A 16186-nucleotide genomic window follows, 5' to 3' on the forward strand; every position below is an offset into this window, starting at 1 on the left:
CAGAGACACAGATAGAGGGAGAAGCAGGCTCCATGCCGGGAGCCCGACGTGGGACTCGATCCCGGGACTCGAGGATCGTGCCCCAGGCCAAAGACAGGCGCCAAACCGCTGAGCCACCCAGGGATCCCCCAAAATTTAAAAATTTTTAATGAATAGTAGTTTATACAACCAAAAATATTTGGAAGTCATAATATAGAGGGTGCTATAAAAGAGAAAGAGAGTGAAAGACAAGGCTTTTCGACTAATGTAGTAAGGAGCTCAGTAAATCTGCTCCTCCTCCCCCCAAATGATGAAACTTCACAAAATTGTCAAAACAACTATTTCAGGATAACATCCCACATGTCCATTATAATCTAGAAGGCTATGGAGGGAATGGAGAAAGCCCTAGGTATTCACACATTCCTGGCTGAACAAGAGGTGTTGTGTATGTACAGATGAGACCCAAGAGGGTTGAACAGAAAATAAGAGCCTCAAAAGACTTATAAAATGCCTAAACTGTGAATATGTACCCCTGCTGGCACACAGACCCATCATCACAAAGTAGAAGCTTTACTGGCCCAAGATATTTGAGCACAATCTCTAGCTAATGATTGACTAATCATTAAACTATGCAGAGCAAGTTTAAAGATAAAAACGAAGGAAAAAAAAAAAATACCCGAGCACAGATTTCAGCAGCTACACAACACACAGAAGACAGACTCCATAGAATAATCCCTGTCAGGTCATTAAACAAACAAAAACAGAAGAGCAAGCTCCAGTGCAAGGAAGCAATTAGAATCTAAGGTCGCTCCAATATATTATCAAATATCCAGTGTTCAACAAAATCTGTGATACATACAAAGGAACAAGAACGTGGTCTGTACTCAGGGAAAAAATGGAAATCGATAGAAATTTTGTTTAAATGGGCCCAGCTGTTATATTTAGCAGGCAAAACTTTGAAGTTCGAAAAAACAAAAAACAAAAAAACTTTGAAGTTCAAAGAAATAAAGGAAGTCATTTTAAAGAAAAATATGATAACTGATTCAACAAATAGAAAACATAAAAAAATAGATAGAAATTTAAAAAATAAAACCAAATCAAAATTCTGGAGTTGAAAAAGATATTAACTTTTTACTAAATGGGATCAACTGCATAATTGAGATGACAAAAGAATCCACAAACTTGAAGACAGATTAGTAGAAATGATTCAGTTTGTAAAACAGAAAAAAGAATAAGAAAAATGAATAGACTCAAAAACCTGGGGGACACAATCAAGCATATCATCATGTATGTAATGAAAATCTCAGAAGGACAAGAGAAGGAAAAAGAGGGAAAAAAATATTAATCTATACATCCAGGAAGTTCAAGAAACTCCAAGTAGAATCAACACAAAGATATCCTTACCTAAGCAAATCACAAATTGTAAAATTTTAAAAATAAAGAGAAAATCTTGAAAGTAAAATTTAAAAATCATATAGGATGGTGACATGATTAAAAACTGACCTCTCATCAGAAGCAATGGAAGCTAGAAAATAGTGGGCTGGATATTCAAAGTTTTGAAAGAAAAAATTGTAACCAGGAATTTAATGTCCTACAAACTTACCTTTCAAGAAGAAGGTAAAATAAAGACATTTCCAGATAAGCAGAGATTAAAGAAATTCATTGCTGGTAGACCTGTCTTACAAGAAATACTAAAAGAAGGGGTACCTGGGTGGCTCAGTTGGTTAAGCAACTGCCTTTAGCTCCAGTCATGATATCAGGGTCCTGGGATTGAGCCTAACATCCCCACTGAGCAGGGAGCCCACTTCTCCCTCTGTCCCTTTCCCTGCTTGTGCCTCTTCTGTCTCTCAAATAAATAAATCTTAAAAAAAAAAAAAAAGAATACCAAAGTTCTTTAAACTGAAAGAAAATGATACGAGAGAGTAATTCGAATCTATGTAAAGGAGGGGAAAAAAAAAAAAAACAGAAAATATAAATATGTAGGAAAAAAACAGAAAAAAAAATTACATAAAACAATGATAAAACTCTTTTGTTGAACTTATATAAAGATTACTATATATGATGATAACACAAAGAGGGAAGAAATGGAGCTGTAATAGAACAGTGTTTATTTTTTCAGTAAAAGGTGAATATTAATCTGAAGTACATCTTGATAAGTTATATATTATAATCCTTAGAGCAACCACTAAGAAAATAAACAATTTATGTGGTGAAAATTCTAACAAAGTAAAATGGAACACTAAGATATATCTGAAGCTATGTAACTAAAAAGAGAGCAATAAAGGAGAAATGGAGGGGAGGACACAAGATTCATAGAAAACAAATAGCAAAATGGCAGACATAAATCTAACCATATCAGTAACTAAATTAAATATGAGTAGATTAAACATTCCAATAAAGGAGTAGAGAATGTCAGACTGGATTTTAAAAAGATCCAACTGTATTCTTTCTACAAGAGACACTTTAGATTCAAAGACACAAATAGGTTGAATGTAAAAGGATGGTACAAGCATTATACTATGTTGGCAATATAATAATATTAGGCAATATACCAATATACTAATAAATATACTGTTATGCAAATATACTGTTAGGCAAAATTGACGTGAAGACAAAAATATTACTATAGAAAATGAGGGACATTTCATAGTGATAAGGATAATTCATCAAGAATATACAACAGTTATATACATCTAACAATAGGACTCCAAGATACATGAAGCAAAAACACAGAATTGAAAGGAGAAATAGATAATCAGCAATAATAATTTAATACACAGCTCTCAATAAATGATGGAATACTTAGACTGAAAATCAAGAAGAATATACAGGACCAGAATAACTCTGTCAACCAACTTGACATTACTGACATCTATAGAACACACCACCTAAGAACAATGGAATACACTTTTTTTTTTCAAGTTCACATAGAACATTTGCAGGATAGTTCATATACCAGGTCATAAATCAAGCCTCAGTATATTTAAACGTATTAAAATCATACAAAGTATATTCTCTTATTACAATGGAGTTAAATTAGAAATGGACAACAGAAACAAACCTGGGAATCCCCAAATATTTGGACCTTAACACATTTCTAAATTACCCATGAGTCAAAGAAAAAAATCACAAGGGAAATTAGAAAATATTTTGAACTGAATGAAAATGAAAACAGAACATATCACATTTAGAGGATGCAGTTAAACAATACCTAAGTGGAATTTGTAGCTTTAAATACCTATTATCAGCAAAGAAGACAGATTTCACATCAATAGTCTTAAGCATTTACCTTAAGACACAAGGAAGGAAAAAAGAGCAAATTAAACTTAAAGCAAGAAAAATGAAGGAAATTATAAGATTAGAGCAGAAACCGATGAAATAAAAACAGGAAAACAATGGAAGAACCAAATGAAACCAAAAGTTTGCCCTTTGAAAAGATTACTACTCTTTTTCAGGACACTTACTTATTTTCTGGCACCATAAGATGCTCCAGACTTATCATGTAATTCTCACTGCCCCAGCTCTGGAATCAGTCATTTCTGCAAGTAGCATTGGTTCTTTTCATTGAAGTATAGCATTTAGAAACCAAAATATGTGTGCCTGTTACTTCTGTGGCATCATTGCATGTAGTATTTCCCAATGGAAAGAACTAGAAAATATGTTTATTTATATAGTTTCTTTAGTATTTGGATTTTTATCTTTTGTTGTTTGCTGCCACGTTTCTTTCATATATCTAGCACAGTGTTTAGCATTTGACTCTCCATACATGTAAGTCTGTTACGTTTTGATTCTGAGAAAGAATGATTAGCTGGGGAACTAGACAAAAAATCAGAATGAAGAAAATTGAAAACCATGGGAGAATAAAGTTTTGATTATTACTAAAAACAGTGAAGTCATTGAAGGCCTAGAACAGATTGCTCAGAGTAGGTAAGCAAGAAAAGATTGATAGTCTTTTTATTCATTATAACTTAATCTGACTGACTTGAAAGTTTTACCAGAAGCGATGGTGAAAGAAGTAAATAAGGATATCTCTCCTACTGGAATTCTGTCTTTAATTTGCTTTCCATTATTTTCTACTTTATCTAGATAGACCAGATCCAAGAACCGTTATTTCTGCTATTACTCAATGTGTGGCTTTCTTGTTCCTCAAAATAACACTGTCAAGAAAAATAGAATTTATAGGAGAAAAGGATTTAATGCAACCCTCTGTGGAACTTTATAAGCATTGACTGAAACAATACTTTAAAAATTTTAATTAAACGTCCGTCAGCATTTTTACCTGGCATTGTAGTCAGTCAGTTCTTAGAATCCTTTAACTTGTGCTCATGCTTCCTTATTTGAGATAATAGGTTTTTAAGATCATTTGAATAAAAATTTTAAGTATGAATCAGAGTAGAACCCATTTCACTGATCTGTAAGTTTAAAAATGGAGGAAATGTTTTTGCTGCGACTTTAGCTGTACTCATGGCTTCAACAGATAACTTTGCATAATAGAAACCATAGATGTTCTTGATGTCTGTAAACCAGCTACTACTTACATTGAACGAAGGAATTTCTGTAGATTTTTAACTATTTTCTAAGGTCTTCATATATTGCTAAGACTTTCTTTAATTGTGAGAAATCTTGTCTTGGATCCCTTACTAAAATGAGTGTGCTGGGAGAAAACCATGTTGTGCTAACACAACTTTTGCATTATAAGGACCTCATTCCTTTGTTTACTAATCACATACAAGATAGTTCAAGTTAAGGAAGTACATGTCACAGCACTAATTAAGCTGTAATATGCTGAGTAACTGATTGCTATTATGTGTGGGCCTCACGAGAGTGCTTAACCAGAGTTGATATTGGTATTTTTTATAGGCTTAGATGTTTCTGATAACATCAAACGAACATACACATGCTGAAGTTACAGAGAGCCTTGTGATATAGTTTTGTTTTGTTTTTAGTTTTTTAAAAGTATTTTAGCCTTTGGATCCTTGGGTCTTGTAGGGACCCCTTTGGGTAGTGATTTTGCATATGTTTCAATTGTCTTAAAATCTTTGCCTTTTTTCCTGTGCCTCTTTATATTCCTTCATCTATTCTATAGTTAGTCTCCAGCACCGTGTTAGGTTTTATGAATCCTTGAAGGCAGTATATGATATGATTCCTGTTCTTTATAGATAGGAAATATTTTGGTAGCACTGCAAGACAAAATCAAGTCAATTGATAGACTGCTATGTGTTGTCTGTAAACAGTCCACCTGTCTGTGCCTTAATATTGCCTAGTTCTGCTGAATGCACTTGAAGCTTAAGAAGTTGCTGACCCCAGGCAGCCCTTCCTGCCCACTGCTCCAGTCCTCTTGCTTTAATTAAACCACCTTTAAAAAAAGAAGTTGCTGACCCCAGTCTCACCAGATTCTGAGCCAATCTTTTCACTTGCTAATTGACTTTCTCACTTTACTTCAAGGCTGGTTTTCTGAATTGTATACATTACTTTATCAGTATACAAGTACTACAAAATCTTGCTTCAAGAAATAATGAAAATTCTTTCACAGTTTGCATTTGTGTTTCTCTCTTGCTCTTTCTCTCCTTCCCTTGTTAAGATTTCCCTCTTGTTGTTGTTGTGTGTGCTTATTTTAAGATACTTATTTTTAAGCCATCTCTACACCCAATGTGGGGCCTGAATTTACAAACCCGAGATCAAGAGTCACTTGCTCCACTGGCTGAGCCAATCAGGTGCGCTAAGATTTCCCTCTCTTGATGGAGATGTGCTTGCAGGTGGCTAGTGCTGTTTATGTTTTATATTCTTTAGTACTTCTTAAATACTATATTAAATATTAAAAAGAGTTAATCAAGAAAAATCTGACTCTATCAATATGTATTTTGTTGATGAGGAGAGAGAAAGGTGGGAGGACTTTTGAAGAGAAGATCTTTAAGAAAAAAACTACTGAAGCTAATTCAAATTACAAAGTAAGCCAATTGTTCCTATATACAAACTAGACATCCTCATTTAAAATTAAAAAAAAAAGTTTTTGCAGTTAAATATCATCTAACTGTTGGCTTAATGTACAGAATGTACCAAAATAATTTGGGAATGGGTTTTTTCCTCTTGTTACTTTGAAATTTTTTTTATTTATTACTTTTTTTTAAAAAGATTTTATTTATTTATTTATTCATGAGAGACACAGAGAGAGAGGCAGACACAAGCAGAGGGAGAAGCAGGCTCCATGCAGGGAGCCTGTTGAGGGACTCGATTCCTGGTCTTCAGGATCACGCCCTGGGCTGAAGGCAGCCCTAAGCCGCAGAGCTACCCGGGCTTCCCTATTTATTACTTTATTGTAGACTTTTCAAAGAATGTTTATATTAGACAATCTAATCAGCTTTCCAAAAGAGAAAAAAGACCTATTATCAACCTTTATTATCCAGAGTGATCTATGATGATTTATGTAGGGTCAGTATGAGAACATAAGCCTCTTGACTTTTAACTTAAATGTTATGTTACATATATTAGGATGTATTTGTTTTATTTAATGTAAAAATAATCATGGCAATTGACTGCTTGCTCTTGGGCATGTGTATTTTGGTGCTCTGCACTGGGATTCAATTCTAAACTCAATTCTAAACTTCAATTCTAAACTTAGTCCAAAATTGGCTGTAGGACTAGAATGTTCAGAAGGGAACTAGGAAGAAATATCTGTACTTATATACATCCTTACTTGGGTTAAATTAATAATCATTACTTTTGGAAATTATTTCTCCTTTAGAATGATTTTGATTTGTATTATGGTTGGTAAACACATCTACAAAAAAAGGCAGTGAATTCCTAAAGAAGACCTTGTAATAAGTGCTTTAGAGAAACTGAGCTTTGTAAATTAATTAATTGCACTATTTATATTGTAACTTTTAGGTAAATAACCTATGTTTACTTGTCATAGTCTATCATTGTATTTGTCTTTATATTTTTGAAATTCAGTAGTTTTCTTTTTTAAAACTCACTTAGATAAAATCTTACATTTTGGGAGGCAAAAAAAAGTAGTAAGTGTTGAGATTTGCTTTTGTGCTTGAGTGTCCACAGTACTCTATTTACTTACAAAGAAGCATCAATACTATCCTCAGGCTCATTCATGAGAGATTTGGAATTATCACTGTTTCTTCTGTTGCTCATTGGTCCTACCATTGGTCTTCACGGATGCTGCTTGTTTTGATTGGTTGCTTTTGCAGTGGTTTTGCTGGTGTTATTATGGAAGAAAAGAGTAATAGGGGAACCTAGTGGGTGACCTGCATTCAAAAAGAGACTTCAATAAAGGCAGAAGCTATCTCCTTCTCTTCATCCACTGATTTTAACTTACCTGTAGAGGTCAATAAACATAATCTCTGTAGCATGATGTAAGCCAAATTCTCCATCTCTCTTGTCTTTTGTTAACCATTGGGAAGAACTGAGAAAAGCCAGAACTAGGAAAAGTCCCTTGCTCCTAAAAGCAAGTGTTACTTTTTCAGACTGGGATTAATCTTTATTACGTTAGGAAATACAATGTGTATTCCTTTAAAACCCACCTCAAGGGATTCCTGGGTGGCGCAGCGGTTTAGCGCCTGCCTTTGGCCCAGGGCGTGATCCTGGAGACCCGGGATCAAATCCCACGTCGGGCTCCCGGTGCATAGAGCCTGCTTCTCTCTCTCTCTCTCTCTCTCTCTCTCTCTCTCTCTCTCTCCTCTCTCTCTCTCTCTCTATCATAAATAAATAAAAATTAAAAAAAAAAAGCCCACCTAAAAAAGTCTGTTGGTATTTTCCCCAGTATTTGATTAGCATTTTAACAAGTATTGCTATTGGAGTATCTGGGTGGCTCAGTTGGTTAAGCAGCTGCCTTTGGCTCAGGTCATGATCTCAGGGTTCTGGGATAGAGCCCTGTGTTGGGTTCCCTGTGTTGGGTTCCCTGCTCCGTAGGAAGTCTACTTCTCCTTCTCCCACTGCCCCTCCCTGCCTCTTGTGCTTGTTCTCACTCTCAAATCAGTGAAATCTTAAAAAAAAAAAAAAAAAAGGAAGTATTGCTATTAAGATTAAATCATGGCCAGAAGAAGATTTGACATGGAATTTTAGCCAATAATGGAATGATACTGGAAGACTTTGGGAGCTGTGGATAGTAGGGAAAAGAGTGTTAGGATTAAAGAATAATAAAAAAAGGATTAAGGAATAAATGTTTATGTGGATTGCCTTAATTTACTATTGAACAATACAAGCTTTTATTATTGGCCCTCCTGCATCACAGAAACAAGCCTTTCATATATGCCACCATTTCTCATTGGTTATTACCAATTATTTTCATGCCTATATATAAAGTGTATGATACTTTTTTAGGTTTGATAGAACATGTGTAACGTGTGATCCTTGCTCTCAAATATAGGTGGTTCTAATAAGATACATGACTATATTTTGGAATCAAGACAATGAATACAATTTTCAACAATAAATGTATTCACTGTCTTTTTTTTTTTAATTGTATTATATAGCCTTCAAGATGCAAAGTTCTCAGAAGTAAATCATGAGTATAGACATAACTGTTTATACAGCAGCTAGTTGGTTTACAGACCTCTTCAATGCATTTTAGGATTTCTCTATTATATTTTTGTTCATTCAAATGTGTTTTTCTTTCCCTAATTTTCCCCGGACTATCTAGAAGAAATTTGAGGTGAATTTAACTGGAAAAAAAAAAATCCTTTAGGCCAGAAAACTTGAGTAGTAATCAATTCATAGTTTAATAAAGGACATGTGTAGTTTGAGTTTTTGGATAACCTTTCTTCCTTTCAAAGCATTCTTAATTAAAACCAGATGAGAGGAGCAAAGAAGGTATTCAGAACACTAAATAAAATGGATATGCTTCATGGAATTTGCAGAATTCATCAATACATGTAACAATGATTTATAATTACATTTGGTTCTAACACATCAGTGTAGATCTAACAGAGGCACATTAAGTAAGATAGCTAGTATAAAACACTAAGGTGAAAGGGTTAATTGGCCTTGCACAGTTCAATTTGCCACTCTAGTGGCACTTTCTGTTGTCTGTGTAAACAGAGTTGCTAAGTACTTTCCCACTAAGCTGCCACCCTTTTATTTATACAGTTGAACCACCAATGAGGAATGGATCAGTTTACCAGTTGTTAGGCCTTTTCTTCCTGTCTTTTCAATCCACTTCATGCTTTTTGCCCCCAGCTGTTGCTACATACCTCCCTAATCTTCCCTTAGTCCTTATGATTTTGGTCCTCCCACACACACACCCCCCCACCTTTTTTCTCTCTTATTCATTGATGTAAGTGTATGGAAATGTACACCTAGTTCTACTCTTCTATACCTTATTCTTTCTCACATCTACTTCCATTCATTCATTCTACTCCTATTCCTATCTCAAAACTTGCTGCAACTATTTCCAAATATTTTTCAAGTAACATTTAAATATTCTTTAAAAATTAAAACATGACTTATATCACTAAAGGTCTCTCAAACCTGTCTTTACTACTGTCTGAGAACCTCCTACTTCTCTGTGAATTGATATATTTATATATATATATACACGTGCGTGCACACACATATACACACGTATATACATACACACTGGCCATTTTAATAATTTTATATATATGTATGTATAAACATTCGTAATCATAATATATTGCTGGAAATCTATATAATTCTGAAACTAGAGATCGATCGGTAGCGGGAGCGGAGAGCGGACCCCAGAGAGCCCTGAGCAGCCCCACCGCCGCCGCCGGCCTAGTTACCATCACACCCCGGGAGGAGCCGCAGCTGCCGCAGCCGGCCCCAGTCACCATCACCGCAACCATGAGCAGCGAGGCCGAGACCCAGCAGCCGCCCGCCGCCCCCCCGCCGCCCCCGCCCTCAGCGCAGCCGACACCAAGCCCGGCACCACGGGCGGCGGCGCAGGGAGCGGCGGCCCGGGCGGCCTCACATCCGCGGCGCCTGCCGGCGGGGACAAGAAGGTCATCGCAACGAAGGTTTTGGGAACAGTAAAATGGTTCAATGTAAGAAACGGATATGGTTTCCTCAACAGGAATGACAGCAAGGAAGATGTATTTGCACACCAGACTGCCATAAAGAAGAATCACCCCAGGAAGTACCTTCGCAGTGTAGGAGATGGAGAGACTGTGGAGTTTGATGTTGTTGAAGGAGAAAAGGGTGCGGAGGCAGCAAATGTTACAGGCCCTGGTGGAGTTCCAGTGCAAGGCAGTAAATATGCAGCAGACCGTAACCATTATAGACGCTATCCACGTCGCAGGGGTCCTCCACGCAATTACCAGCAGAATTACCAGAATAGTGAGAGTGGGGAAAAGAACGAGGGATCGGAAAGTGCTCCCGAAGGCCAGGCCCAACAGCGCCGGCCCTACCGCAGGCGACGGTTCCCACCTTACTACATGCGGAGACCCTACGGGCGTCGACCACAGTATTCCAACCCTCCTGTGCAGGGAGAAGTGATGGAAGGTGCTGACAACCAGGGTGCAGGAGAACAAGGTAGACCAGTGAGACAGAATATGTATCGAGGTTATAGACCACGATTCTGTAGGGGTCCTCCTCGTCAAAGACAGCCTAGAGAGGATGGAATTGAGGAAGATAAGGAAAATCAAGGAGATGAGACCCAAGGTCAGCAGCCACCTCAACGTCGGTACCGCCGCAACTTCAATTACCGAGGTAGACGCCCAGAAAACCCTAAACCACAAGATGGCAAAGAGACAAAAGCAGCCGATCCACCAGCTGAGAATTCGTCCGCTCCCGAGGCTGAGCAGGGCGGGGCTGAGTAAATGCCGGCTTACCATCTCTACCATCATCCGGTTTAGTCATCCAACATGAAGAAATGAAGATGAAATTCCAGCAATAAGAAATGAACAAAAGATTGGAGCTGAAGACCTTAAGTGCTTGCTTTTTGCCCATTGACCAGATAAATAGAACTATCTGCATTATCTATGCAGCATGGGGTTTTTATTATTTTTACCTAAAGACGTCTCTTTTTGGTAATGATAAACGTGTTTAAAAAAAAAAAAAAAGCCTGGTTTTTCTCAATACACCTTTAAAGGTTTTCAAATTGTTTCATATCTGGTCAAGTTGAGATTTTTAAGAACCTCATTTTTAATTTGTAATAAAAGTTTACAACTTGATTTTTTCAAAAAAGTCAACAAACGGCAAGCACCCGTTAATAAAGGTCTTAAATAAAAAATAAAAAATAAAAAAATTCTGAAACTATTGTTCTGCTTCTTGCTTTTATCACTATATTTTTAAGATCTGTGCATATTATATAGCTAAACTGTTAACTGCTTCATAATATTACATTGTATTTTACATTTTAATTATCTACCTATCAATGGACATATAAATTGTATCTAGCTTTTTCTCTATTTTAAACAATGCCACAGTTAACAGTCTTACAGATATTGTCTTGTACGTATTGCTATAGTTTTTTAGGGCAGTGTTTTTCATGAAGCAGGTGGTGAAATAAATTTAGATAGGTTGGAATCTGCATATTAAAAAATAATAGAATGTAGTAGAAAGAGTCAGAGTAAAGGGCATTTATTTTTTTCATGAGACATCACAACTCCAGAACACAATTACATAAAATGTATTTCCTACTGCACGTCTCAATCAAAAATTTTATAGTTTGATACAGAATATATTTTGTACTTTAAATCTGTTTTGGATTTTATACCCAGATGTGGATTAACTAGATCATAGGCTACATAATATTTTGAAGTTTGTTATACACAACCAAATTACTTTCCATAGTGACTACATTACTAATTTACCTTCCCTATGCTCTACTCAATATTTGATATTCTAGTCAGACTTCAATGTTTTCTATGTTCTCAGGGTGAAAATTTCCATTTTATTTTAATTTTCATTAACTAGTGACGTTGAGCATAATTTCCTTATTACTAAAAAGAAAGTTGTCAGGAACATCTGGTTGGTGGGATTGCTGTTGTTGCAAATCCTGCTTCACTAGAGAAAACTTTACTTCTACAATCTTTGCCAATAATACATTGCTTTTTTTTTTAATAGCATACAATTATGTGGCCTTATGAAATAATTACTAAAAATAACTTTGTTAACCATGCCGCATTATGTTATATTTAGGTTTCTGTCAAATTTGTTTTTAAACACAATTTTCAGGACACGTGGGTGGCTCAGCGTTTAGAGCCTGCCTTAAGCCCAGGGTGTGATCCTGGGGTCCTGGGATCGGGTCCCACATCGGGCTCCCTGCATGGAGCCTGCTTCTCCCTCTGCCTGTGTCTCTGCCTCTCTCTCTGTGTCTCTCATGAATAAATAAATTAAAAATCTTAAAAAACAAACAAAAAAACAAACACAATTTTCTTACTCTAAATAACTTTAGGTACAATAGCACATTTGAGGAATACTGATATCCCTCAATATATGAATTTAGATTCATTTCAGCAGAATCCCATCTATCATGCCTATTTCTTCTATTGTAGAGAAGGAGTTCTAACCATATGTGAGGAAATGTTTCATTCCTTTGTTAGGACCATTATGTATGGATAGAATCTTAGTATTAAGCAGGACATTAGAAAATAATTTTGGCTTAATTGTTGGTTATCTACCATTTAAAAAAAAGACATAAGTAATATATACTTAGTTCTTTAAATGACCAAAATAGGGACGCCTGAGTGGCTTAGTGGTTGAGCGTCTACTTCGGCTCAGGGCGTGATCAGGTTTGTGATCAGGGGTCCTGGGTTCCAGTCCCTCAACAGGGTCCCCATAGGGAGCCTGCTTCTCCCTCTGGCTATGTCTCTGCCTCTCTCTGTGTGTCTCTCATGAATAAATTAAAGTTCTTAAAAAGAAAAAGGATAAATTAATAACCAAAATATATTTCACAGTTATATTTAGTCTTTATCCACAGCCCCTGAAAATACTCTGGAGCCATAAAGGTGACATGGGTAAAAAAAAAAAAAGAAAAAAAAAAAAAAAAGGTGACATGGGTATCTTTTTTTTTTTAAGATTTATTTATTCATTCATTCATTCATTCATTCATTCATGATAAACATAGAGAGAGACAGAGGCAGAGACACAGGAGGGGGGAGAAGCAGGCTCCATGCAGGGAGCCCGACATGGGACTTGATCCCGGGACTCCAGGATCGTGCCCTGGGCCAAAGTCAGGCGCTAAACCGCTGAGCCACCCAGGGATCCCCGGTATCTTTTTATTAATGAAGGTGACTCTTGGACCCTGCCCATAGGTAGGACCTGGTTGCCAGGAGGACTGACCATGTGATTAGAAGGTTGGAACTTGGGACGCCTGGGTGACTCAGTTGTTGAGCCTCTGCCTTCGGCTCAGGGCATGATCCTAGGGTCCAGGATCGAATCCTACAACAGGCTCCTTGCAGGGATCCTGCTTCTCCCTCTGCCTATGTCTCTGTCTCTGTATCTCTGTATCTCTCATGAATAAATAAATAGAATCTTTAAAAAAAAAGAAGGTTGGAACTTTCAGTCCCACCCCCTGACTAGAGAGGGGAGAGGAACTATAGGTTGAATCAGCAATGGCCAATAGCTTAGTAAATTATGATGTCAGTGAAGCCCCCAATAAAAACCCAAAAGGATTGGATTTAGGGAGATTCTTGGTTGGCGAATAGTACATGAAGGTGCTGGGAGGGTAGAGTGCATGAAGAAGGCATGGAAGCCCTGCCCCCTTTCCCCACACTTTGCTCTATGTACCTCTTCATCTGACTGTGTTGATTCATATCCTTTATCAAATTATAATCTGGTAAACAAGTATGTTTCCCTGAATTCTATGAGTCACTATAGCAAATTAAAAGAACATAAGGAGGAGGTGGTTGGGACCTCCAATCTGAAGCTGGTAGGCTAGAAGCACAGTTAACAGCCTGGGGCTGTGACTGGTATCTGAAGTGAGGGGTTGGAAGACAGTCTTATAGGACTGAGCCCTTAACCTGTGGAATCTATTTACTATCTTCCAGTAGATAGTGTCAGAATAGAGTTGAATTCTTAGACATCAGTGAGGTGTCCAAGAATTGCCTGGTGTTGTGGCAGGAGGAACCCCACTCCACCCCCGCCAACACATTGAAATTAGATCTGGGAAGTTGCTGCCCATATATTTGCCTTCTGTTTGATTTTCTCTGGTAATAGAGATATAGTCACTTTTTTTCCTAGTCTTTATCATTATTAGTGTCGATTATTAAAATTTAACCTGATAAATTTTAATAATAATTTCTTTCATTGATGTTATATTTGCCTTCAGAAGTCACATAGGAAAGAGTATGCTTCTTTAATTATGGCAGTTTAGTATTGGAAAGAACAAGACTTCTTTTAGAGAACTGAGAAAGCAGAACACATACGCAGTAATACAGCCAACAACAAATAGCCCTGTTCTTTAGATTATGCATACTAATAATTTCTGGATTTATTACTTTGTAAGGCTTATTCTATAAGTTGCCAGGTTTTAATATTACCTTCAATTAACTATATGGTTTATAAAGCTGTTAACAAAGTTGGAAGCTAACTTGAAAAATGACATCATCTTTTGAAGAGCCTTTCAGCTTTCTATTTTATTGAAGCAAAGACTTTCTACTGGAATGATCATGATATTTAGGCACTGTGTTTCTGTTTTCAGCCTAAAATTACCCTATTTCCATTTTCTTGATGTAGAACGTGAATTATACCAGCAACTATTCTCAAGTAGTAGAAATAGAGCAGAAGTAGTTCTGGATTAAAACCAGTGGATGATCATCAGTCCAGTTTATGCTGCCTGTAGCTATCCTCCAGACCTCTCATTTATTAAGTAATATTTTATACCAGACAAGTAGGAATTTGTTACAGAACTGCTTTGACAACCAGTGTTACTCTTGAGAAAAAATAGATTAAATTAACTTGTAGTTTCTTTTATTTTCAAGATCCAAGTTTTTTTGTTTGTTTGTTTGTTTTTAATTTAAATTAATTGCATACTCAGATGTCAAGCTCTGAACTTGACTTCAAATGTGATAAAGCTGGGTGGCCCTGGTGGCTCAGCAGTTTAGCCCTGCCTTCGGCCTGGGGCCTGATCCTGGAGACCCAGGATCGAGTCCCAGGTCGGGCTCCCTATGTGGAGCCTGCTTCTCCTTCTGCCTCTCTCTCTCTCTCTCTCTCTGTGTGTGTGTGTGTCTCTCATGAATGAATAAATACAAAATCTTAAAAAAAAAAGTTTAATTATAAAAAAAAATGATAAAGCTACTTCTTAACGAAGAAGGAAGTTCTATTTAGCACGTTTATTTTAGATTTAAATACATATTCTTCAACATCAAACTTGCTAAGTACTTAGCACTTGAATAAAGCTTTAGCCACTAATTTCTAATTATTATTTTTGTGTATAATTTCTTGGTCTCTGAGATAATGCTACTCAGAGTGTGATCTGGGGACTGGTGCTTATTTGCAAATTGTTAACCTGTTTGTAGTGTGATAAACACAGAAAATTTAGAAATTTTATGGCAGTTTGGCAAAGATATATATGCCTCTTGAACCTAATAACAAATTTGGGGGTTATATTTGGTATGTCCTTGTTTCAAAACTTATTTTTCCAATAATTCATTTATATTGCATTTAACATAAGTCTCCTTGAAAGCAAAACAAAGACTGTGTCATGCTCCATATTAGTAAACGGCTACAGCAAATTTGAGTTCCTAATTTTATATAAGATTAAGGGAAAACAGAAGATGGTGAACTTAAATTATAGAGTCCAATTCTTGGAAGTTCTTTGGAGAACAGATTTTTTGTATTTGAAATCTGTTTACATAACATAATTATTCCTGTTGTTTTGTCTTCCCTCAGTATGCTCTTGTTACTCTATGCAGTTACAATACTATCCAGGTTGCTCTAAAATTCTAAAGTTCTGTCAATGACAAGTATCTTTTATGCTATACATTTATCTGTACCATTTCCTCTTTAGTTTTAATGATTAATTTCAGTAGAAGTAATTTGAACTATGATGTCAAACTCTTCATTCAAGACATAAATTTTAGAGTTTTGTCTTGAGCAGAGTTTCTGACATGAGCAGAAGTCGGTTGTGACAAGTTATTAAAAAAAAGTACAGCATATCTTATGTTTCTCAAGGAAGAGGCTATAAAAACAACTCATGTTTTTCTTTTAGTTTTTTTTTGAAGATTTCATTTATTTATTTGACAGAAAAAGAAAGCATAAGCAGAGGAAGTGGAAGAGGGAGAAAGCAGGTTTC

At 36.4% G+C, this 16186-nt stretch overlaps 1 protein-coding gene and 1 pseudogene across 1 annotated transcript in view; both read left to right on the plus strand.

The window, feature by feature from the left end:
• Positions 1-16186, plus strand: part of DNAJC1 (DnaJ heat shock protein family (Hsp40) member C1) — a 207015-nt gene that overhangs the window by 17401 nt on the left and 173428 nt on the right. The gene's annotated exons all lie outside the window — the stretch shown is intronic.
• On the plus strand, positions 9636-10953 carry LOC112670336 (Y-box-binding protein 1-like; annotated as a pseudogene).

Source organism: Canis lupus, chromosome 2 (assembly GCF_003254725.2).
Source record: "Canis lupus dingo isolate Sandy chromosome 2, ASM325472v2, whole genome shotgun sequence".
NCBI lineage: Eukaryota > Metazoa > Chordata > Mammalia > Carnivora > Canidae > Canis > Canis lupus.